Below are 9,343 nucleotides of genomic sequence, written 5' to 3'. Positions count from 1 at the left end.
ATCCCTCTACCAAATATTCTCTTAACTACTATCATTATATAGTAGTCCTTAATATCAGAAAGTGCAATTCCTCAATTCCTCCCACTTTATTTTTCTCTTTCAAGAATGTTTTAGTTATTCTAGGGTCTATGTCTTTTCATATAAATTTTAGAATGAACTTTTTTTTTTAACAAAAAACCCTTACAGGGATTTTGTAGGAAGTATATAAATCTACAGATAAATTTTGGGAAATCGATATCTTTATTATGTTGAGATTTCCTATTTATCTATATAGGTTTTAATTTATCTTTTGGGTTTTTAACTTTATCTCTTTGTATTTTTTATTGGTTGCTATAGAGGTTATAATATACATACCAAACTTTTCATAGTCTGTTTTATTTTCTAACAGATAGAAACCTGACTACCATATAGATTACTTTATATTCTCCCCTTTATATTATAGGTGTCATCTATATTAAACATATATACATTAAAATTACCCCAGACAATGTAATAATTTTTGCTTTTAAAAGTCATACATATTTCAGAGGTCTTAAGAGGGCAACAATATTCTATTACATTTACCCAGATATTTGCCATTTTTGTTGCTTTTTCTTCACTCCTGAAATTTCAAATTTTCCTTTGGGATTATTTCTCTTCAGCTTGAAGAATTTCCTTTAGCATTTCTTTGGGAGCAGGTCTATCTGTTGTCAGATTCATTGCCACCATATTGGTCATTGTTCAGATTTTGACTTCCTTACAACCTGCTTGCTTTATTTTTTAGGGTCCTCAGGTAGTTGCTTCTTCTCCCCACCCAAGCTTTATTGAGGTATAGTTGGTATACAAAAAACTGTGCATAACTAATATAATACAACTTGTTGAGTTTGGACATGAACACTTATGTAACCATTACCACAATCCAGGGAATAAACATATCCATCACCTCCAAAAGTTTACTTGTATCCTTTTTGTTTTTGTAAGAACACTTAACAGATTTTTAAGTACACACTATTTTATTGTTAATCAGGCACGATGTTGTACAGCAGCCCTCTGGAACTTACTCATCTTGTATAACTGTGCTTTTATACCTATTAAATAACAACTTTCCCTATCCACCTTTCCTGTTCTCTGGTAACCACCATTCTATTGTCCACTATATCTTTGACTATTTTAGATGCCTCATATATGAGGAACCATATGATATATGGCCTTTTGTGACTGACTTTATTTCATTTAGCATTATGTCTTCCAGGTTAATCCCTGTTGTCTCAACTGGCAGGATTTTCCTTCTTTTTAAAGGAAGAATAATATCCCTCATGTGTATGTGTATATGTTTTTGTGTGTATGCCACATTTCATTCATCTAGTCATCTGTCAGTGGACACATTTGGGTTGTTTCCATATTTTGGCTGTTAAAATGAGAGTGAAGAGATCGCTTTGAGACCCTGATTTCTTTTAGATATATACCTGGAAGTGGGATTGCCAGATCATATGGTAATTCTATTTTTAATTTTTGGAAGACCCTCTATAATATTTTTTTGCAATGGTGCTACCATTTTACATTTCCATCAACAGTACATAAGAATTTAAATTTCTCTACTTTCTCCCAACACTTACCTTTTTTTTTGTTCTTGTTGATAATAGCCATTCTAACAGGTAGTTTCTTTTTAACTCATGATTTTCACAAGAATGTGGATGTGACTCTGGTCTAGTAACTGGCTTGACTGCCTCCTTCTCATTGGGCCTGCATGTGAGACGTGTCTCCTCCTGCTGGTGGCTTCTCTGTAGTGGGAGGCTGAATAATGGTCCCCAAAGATACCTACGTCTGAATCCTCAGAACCTGTGAATTTTACTTGATATGGGACTTTGCAGTTGTGAGTAAATTAAGGATTTTAAGATTGGGAGATTATCTTGGATTACTTGGGATTGATTGGGCCCAATTGCATCACAAGTATTCTTGTAAGAGGGACACAGAGGAAATTTTGGCACAGAAGAATTTGAAGGTGAACAAAGGGGCCATGGTCTGTGACGAATGCAGTTCCAGGAGTTGGAAAAAGCAAGCAAATGGATTCTCTCCTAGCGCCACTGGAGGGAGTGCAGCCCTGCTTGATTCAGCCCTGTGGAACTGATTTCAGACTCTGACCTTCAAGTCTGTAAGAATAGATTTTTTTCATTTTCAAATAAAATTTAATAGCAAGGAAAATCTTCATAAAAAGTTCTAAGTAACAAAAGCAGAGCAAAATATACATACACATTAAATGCTCCCTAAATAATTATGTATGCTTCTGCGTATGTGTGTGCACAAGAGCATGTGCATTAAGACGTGTTGTACGTGCGTACAATAACATGCATAAAACCTGAAAAGCAGACTGTTAATAGTGCTTATTTTTGAATCCTGGTTGATTTAAAATGCTTTTCAATAGTGATCACATTCCATACCAGATGTGAAGGCTCAGTGACTACAGTTTGATGGTCAACATAGAAGCAGAGATGAGGTACAGAGTTAGAACAAGGAAGACTTGACATTTGTTTCTAGATCCAGTCATGCATACATCCAGCTCCCCATTGCCCTTTCCATAATTTTGTTGAATATACAAATATGTTGCTCACACTGCTTTTTGCTTGTGTTTTCCCTTAGGTATGCTTAAACTGGCTTTCTATCACTTGAATCAAATTTGTGTGTTGTCATAAACCACCAAGTTTGTGGTAATTTGTTAGAGATACCATAGGTAATTCAAAACCTGCCTTCTCCACATCTTCCTTCCCCTCCCTTCTTGGAGCGGCTGGATGTTCAAGTTGCTGTCCTTGTGTTTGTCAATCGTTAATGTGTGCTGTGGTTGAGATTTGGTCTATCACCTTTTCTCTAGGGCCATATACGATACTGAACCAATAAAAATGGAAAGAACCAACCAGACTTTTGGAGTTATATGACACAATAATTCAGATGGATTTCTTTAATCACACATGACTTAAAAAAAACTAAATAGATAATTTAATATTGAACTATTATATAGTTGAAAGTTACTAAAGTAGTAGATCTTAAATGTTCTCACCAAAAAAAGATAATTATGTGAGGTGATGAAGGTGTTAACTAACCTTATGTGGTTACCACTTTGCAGTATATACATGTATCGTATCATCACGTTGTACACCTTAAACTTACACAGTGGTAATACCAATTGATCTTAATAAAATTGGAAGAAAATACTGAATTGACAAAATTGACTAGTTTTATATAAATCAGTACTTTTCCCTCAAAAAGGATTGTTTTAAAATGTAATTTATTTGTTTCTCACCAGATTAACCAAATTTACACTCACTGAAGTTGCTTATTTTTGCTCTGAATTCAGTGATTGTCCCTATTCCACCTCAGGTGTCCTATGGGTAGAATCTGAGGCCAGGTTGCTCCCTGGAGTATCTGGGCTCCCCACCCCAGCTATGAAGAGGAATATTTCCCAGGAATAGGGTGTGACAATGCTCGTAAGGTGATTAGTGTGTCTTGCTTCAGAGACAGGTGTGACTTAAAGAGGGTGGTGCCAGCCTCTTAGGCCAAACTCCTCCTGAATTGAGCAGGTAAAAATGTGCCCCTGCCTGACTCAGAGGAACAAGGGTGCACCAGCCAAAGGCCCACCATTCCTTCCCAAATCTTGGCATCATGGAATGGGGGTCAACCTCACGGATCATCTCAGAACAGGGAGCTCAGGGCAGGAGTGTGACTTCCCCAAGGCTGCACGCCATGACTGTGGCAGAGAATCCCAGGACTCTGCCCTCCACCTCAGGCTGCCTCTTGTTTGGCAGACATTTATTGAGCACCAGCTGTGTGCAGGGTGCTGGGGTGCTCCAACTTGCCTCTGTGCTCCTGGTCTCATGCTGTGCCTTCCACCCCACTTATCCATTTTGCCCCATTGCCCTGGATCATTACCACTGGTCTTTCCAGACACTGCTTACATCACTCTTCTGGAGAGCTTTCCCTGAGCGCCTGCCTCCAGGACACAGCCCCAGTTCAGTGCCCTTTCTGGAAGTTCTAGAACAACCTGTGGGTGTCTTTGTCACACACTTATCACCCTATGTGATACAGAGGTCAGCTCTTTCCATGTTGTCTGCTTCCCGACTGGTCTCTGAGTTTTCAAAGGCGTGGGCCTAGTTTTATCTATCTCTGTATCCCCAACAGTCTCCATAATTCCAGGCACACAGCAGGAGCTAGGTTTATTTTCATTATTAGTAGTATTGCCTTATTAATTGAATACTCAGTATGTTTCAGGCATTGTGCTGAGCATATACCGTATGTTACCTCATTAATCATTACAATAACTTTGTGAACCATTTTTCAGAGCAGAAAACTGAGGCTTAGAATGGTTAAGTACTTTATTCAAGGTCATACTACTAGCAAGTGAGAGAGCTTGGACTCATGCTTAGGTTGCTTGGACTCCAACATTCTGTTCAGCAAATTGTTAATGAAAGAATTAATCAATGAATAAAAGGTACCATGCTGGGCCTGTGGGAAACATACAAACAAACCAATACATATTCTGGTTTTAAGAAGGTTTGTGTCCTATTAGGAGAGAAAACAGGTATCTAAATACCTAAGGTTTAAGGCCCATCTCTCACAGGGTCCCAAAGAAGGAGCAATTACTTCCTTTGGGAATGAAACATGGAAAGGCTTCTTGAGGTGAGAGGACATTTGAACTAAGCCTTGTAAGAAGGTAGGTTGGGCAGGTGGAGGTGAAGGTGGGTGGTGGGCAGGACTGTCCTGCACACTCAGTGGAGGTAACAGCACTGGCTAAATGCAGAAGCAGAAGAGAGATACTGGATCAACAACCAGATGATTTGGGCTAAGCTTAGGGTCTGTCGGGAGAGGAGGTGGAGAGGGATGAGAAGCTGTTAGCAAGCTGGCATCAGATGGTGAAGGGCCTCGAACACCAGGCCAAGGCTTTGGTTTTTCTTTGGCAGGAAAGGAGAGCCCCTGATAATTTTCAGGTCTGAGAGTGACCTGGCACATTGCCCAGGATGGATTGTAGAAAGAGGAGACTTGGAGGAAGGAGACCACAAGGATTTGCAGTGACAGTTTGGGGAGAGATGATGGTCTGGAGGCTGTCAGGGGAAGGGGTGAGGAAAACACTAGAAGAGGCATTTCAGAGGCCAAGTCCATGGGCCCAGAAACCAGCTGAAGTGTGAAATGGGGCAAGCATCAAGGAAGCAGCATGGGGGCAGAAGGCTGGAGTTCTGGTTCTACCTGAGCCATGTGGTCTCACTGAGCCTTAGTGACCCATTTATGAGAAGTGGAGGACGAGTCATGCCACGTCTAGTGGCATTTCCAGGGCTCACAGTCAAGCCATGGAATTCCAGGTCTTTGGAAGAAGCTGAGCAAGTTGCAACCAGGGTGAGAATATTTGGAAATGCAGACCAGTTGTCTTCCTGGGGGTGACCAGCTGACTTTGGCAAGACTTCAGCTCTGGGCCCCTCAGTGAGGTAACTGAGGAGCTGTGATGTCTTTGTGACATGTGTGTAATCAGGGAGCTGTGATAACAGTATTAGAAACTCTGCTTCCTTAAACATTTTTGCAGTGGAGGGTATGTTGGTATGACTGAGGTTATCACCTGAATTGTGCACCATCTGAGAGGGGAGTGTGTGATTTATTGGCCTATGAAAGTACCAAACTCATTATGTGATAAGGCTCAAGATACGGGCTTTGCTAAAGCTCATAGAAAAAGAGCCAAGGGTCCTGAGCTGAGCAGAGCTCCCAGGAATTTCCTCTCTGTCCCTCAACCCACAGGCCATCAAGGTTTGGGCCCCAGTTAGAGCCTAAGTCTGGCCCAGCTGGAAATTTGGGAAGAGGGGATCAGTAGCATGATACTGGGACCCCAGAGAGGATGAAGGAAGCCTATGGGCTGAGGAATCAGGGTGATGTTGGTGGAGGTGGGTGGTGAGAATCTCATGGCCCCACAGAGGAGCAGTAGATTAGACAGAAAAAGATTTGTCAGGGTGACCCAGTGAGTCAGGGGTGGTGCAGGGACTGGAATTCAGCATTTGAGTTCCTTCCTAGGGTATTTTTTCCCCTTCTCCATAAGACACCCTCTCTGGGCCCAATTTTTCTTTTCTTTTTTTTTCAGTTTTATTTAGGTATAATTGACAAATGAAATTATACAGATTTAAAGTGTGTAATGCAGTGATTTGATATACATATTCTTTGTAGGCACATATTTTTAATGTGTGGTTAAAAGCAATGGGTTGAAATTCTATTTCTGTCTTTCATGAGTTACTTAATCTCTCTGTCTCAGTTTCCTTAAGTACAAATTGAGGATATTAGCACCTATCCCATAGAGGTGCTGTGAGGATTAAAGGAGATAATGATTGTAAAGCACTTACACAGTGCTCAATAAATGATAGCAACCATTGCCTAATGAGGCTTTTTTGCTATTATTCTAACAATGGTCTCCTGGAGGACCATTTTCTGGGTTTCAGGGAGTGGGGGTTTGGTGCAAGGCCTTGAATTTTGCCCTCTCCTTTGGCCCTGCTCCCCTGTCCTGAATGCTTTCTCTCCTTTCTCCTACTTCTTAGGATTTGTCCTGGCTAACACACCCTAACACACATACACAGTGTTCTCCAGAATACGGACAGACTTCCAAAATTCCCCAACTGTAATCTTAGGGATCCAATCTCTTCAAGTACTTTGCTTTAGGGCCATGTTTAGGGTCAGAGTACATGGATCTGCCTGGTTCTGAATTTTAGACAACCTCTAAACTTGTATAAGTTCAAATCATGTTCACCCCTAAGCTATCACACCCTAGAATAGTACAGATCATTGGGATACACCAATACCTAAGATAAAAGAAGTTTGACAGTTTAGTCATAGTGTTGCTACTCTGCCTTATAGTTCTTTCCCACAGGTCTAACACATAATTTACTCACACAATTCTGTGACTAAAAGAAACCATGCATTTACTCTATGAGGCATTCCCAATGATGTAGGTCTACAGAAAAATCTCCATTGGGGTAGACCTCAATGACATTTGACAATTTTATAAGTGGAAACTGATTGGACTTTAATCTTATTTTAATTTTTTTCTTTGATTACTAAATTCTTACTCTTTCATTGGTGGCAGGTGTCCTTGGGTGGAATAATGCTGGGAATTCTTTATAAGAAACCACCTTGTGGATGAACTCTTGAGTGGGTTGACAACTAGCTGACGGTAGGGCCTGAGGAGCCCAGAATTCACATGGGGAAGAGTGCAGAACTGGGATTTGGGGCTTAGCATGAGGAAGTCAGGCTTGGAGCCCCCAGAGGGATTTGAGGGCCTCTCAGGCAGCAGAAGCAGACTCTGGCCTGAGACAGAAGAAGAGTGGAGCAAAAGTGCAGTGGGTGGGGGAGCACACTGAGCCAGGAGATGGGGGTCTAGGGCCCAAGTCCCAGTCCTGCCACTTATTTGCTGGAGGACTCACAAGTTCCTGTCTCTCTGAGCCACAGTGTGTCTGTCTGACAAGTGAGGGTTCAACTCTATGCTCTCCAGGTCCTGTGACCACAGAAGTGCTTTGAGTACCTGACCCAGGTGGCTGAGGCTGCTGCTGCTTCTCAGCCTTAGTTTTCTCTCCTGTAAAATGGAGATGGTGTCCTCAGCCTTACCTTGCTGACGTCACAAGGCTGTTGTGAGACGATTGTGAGGTGAGAGGTTGGAAAGTGCCGTGTGAACAGAAAGGAGCAGTGAAAGTGTAAGAGCTTATCTTTTTATTAATTAACTTTATTAAAGTACTGTTTACATGCAGTAAAATAAACAGATTTTAAATGTACAGCTTGGTGAGTTTTTAAAAATTTTTTAAAAATTTAATTTTTTATTGTCAGTTTGGTGAGTTTTTGACAAATTTTATACCCATGTAACCACCATCTCAATCAAGATATAGGACATTGCCTGTGCCCCAGAAGTTTCTCTCATATGTCTCTGCAGCCAATTGACCCTTTCCAGCCCTAGACAACTATGTTCTGTTTTCTATCACTATAGACTAATGATTAGTTTTGCCTTTTTTAGAACTATATACAAAAGAAATAATGCAGTATGTTCTCTCTTATGTTTGCCCTACTTTCCTGATTCAATGTCTATGAGATTCATCCAGACTGTACTGTGTAGTTTGTTCATTTTTATTGATGAGTAGTATTCCATTGAATGGATATACCACCATTTGTTTATCAACTTACCTGTTAATGGATATTTGGGTTGTTTGTATTTAATTTCTGGCTATTATAGATAAAGTTGTTGTAAGCATTTGTGTATGTCTTTTTGTGGATATGTGTTGTCTTAGTCTGTTTCTCATAGTTGCAGAGGCTGGAAGTCTGAGATCAGGTTGCCAGCATGGTTGTATTTTGGTGAAGGCCCTCTTCCTAGTTCAGGGCTGGCATCTTCTCATTGTGTCCTTACCTGGTGGAAAGGCCTAGCCGGGGCCTCTTTTATAAGGGCACTGATCCCACTCGTGAGTGCATCACCCTCATGACCTAATCACCTCCCAAAGGCCCCACCTTCAAATACCAGTACCTTTAGGGGTTAGAATTCAACATATGAATTTTGTGGGGGGACATATTTAGACCATAGCATATGTTTTCACTTCTCTCAAATAAATACTTACAAGTGGAATTGCAGGGTCATAGGCTAGGTGTAGGTTTAACTTCATAAGAAATTGTAAGAGTTTGTTTTGAACAAAGTTTTTGGAGAAGAATGCAGAGCATTGGATTAGGAGCTCAGAGATCAGGCCATGTCCTTGGACAAATCACCCTTCCTCTTTGAGTCACAATTTCCACTATAAAACGAGGGGGTAAGTTGAATGCTCTTAACCCCTTTTGGCCTGAAAAGCCTATTATTCTTAGAGGTTGTGGAAATTGAAAACCTGACACATGCCTGATTCAGGCATTAAAGGAATTGGCCCTCACGGCCACCCACCAGCAGCTCCCAGTGCTCAAGAAAGCAAAGGCAGCCCTCCCATATCAGGGCTACGTGGGCGTAATCACAATGTTAATGACAGTCGGTAATTTGAAGAGGCCTTTGCCCCAAAGAGCTCATAGCTCTTTCACATGAAACAATAACTGAAGAATACTGAAGATCTCCTACCCAAGTGCCTTCTCAAGGAGTGGAAGTGGGAAACAACCAGGGAGTGACTCAGGATGAGTCAAAACAAGAGATTAAACTGGGACCTGTGATGACCGCTGGCTGGATGGCAGAGGAAATGGGCTTTGTGGTGGCCCTCCATTAAGAATGAGGCCTTACGGTTGGATCCATGGCCTAAGCCCATATAAAAAAATCTCACTTTGGCTTCTGCACTTTTCCCACACAACCTGAACCACCTCTTCTCACCCATCAGCAGTTGCAGTCTCAGCAAGGGTC

The 9,343-nt window shown here is 41.3% G+C and overlaps 1 pseudogene; it reads right to left on the bottom strand.

The window, feature by feature from the left end:
* Positions 1-6,839: 6,839 nt before the first annotated feature.
* LOC116661041 lies at positions 6,840-6,983 on the bottom strand (annotated as a pseudogene).
* Between the last annotated feature and the right edge of the window lie 2,360 nt (positions 6,984-9,343).

Source organism: Camelus ferus, chromosome 32, assembly GCF_009834535.1.
Source record: "Camelus ferus isolate YT-003-E chromosome 32, BCGSAC_Cfer_1.0, whole genome shotgun sequence".
Classification (NCBI taxonomy): Eukaryota; Metazoa; Chordata; class Mammalia; order Artiodactyla; family Camelidae; genus Camelus; species Camelus ferus.
This window is presented reverse-complemented; position numbering and strand designations above follow the sequence as displayed.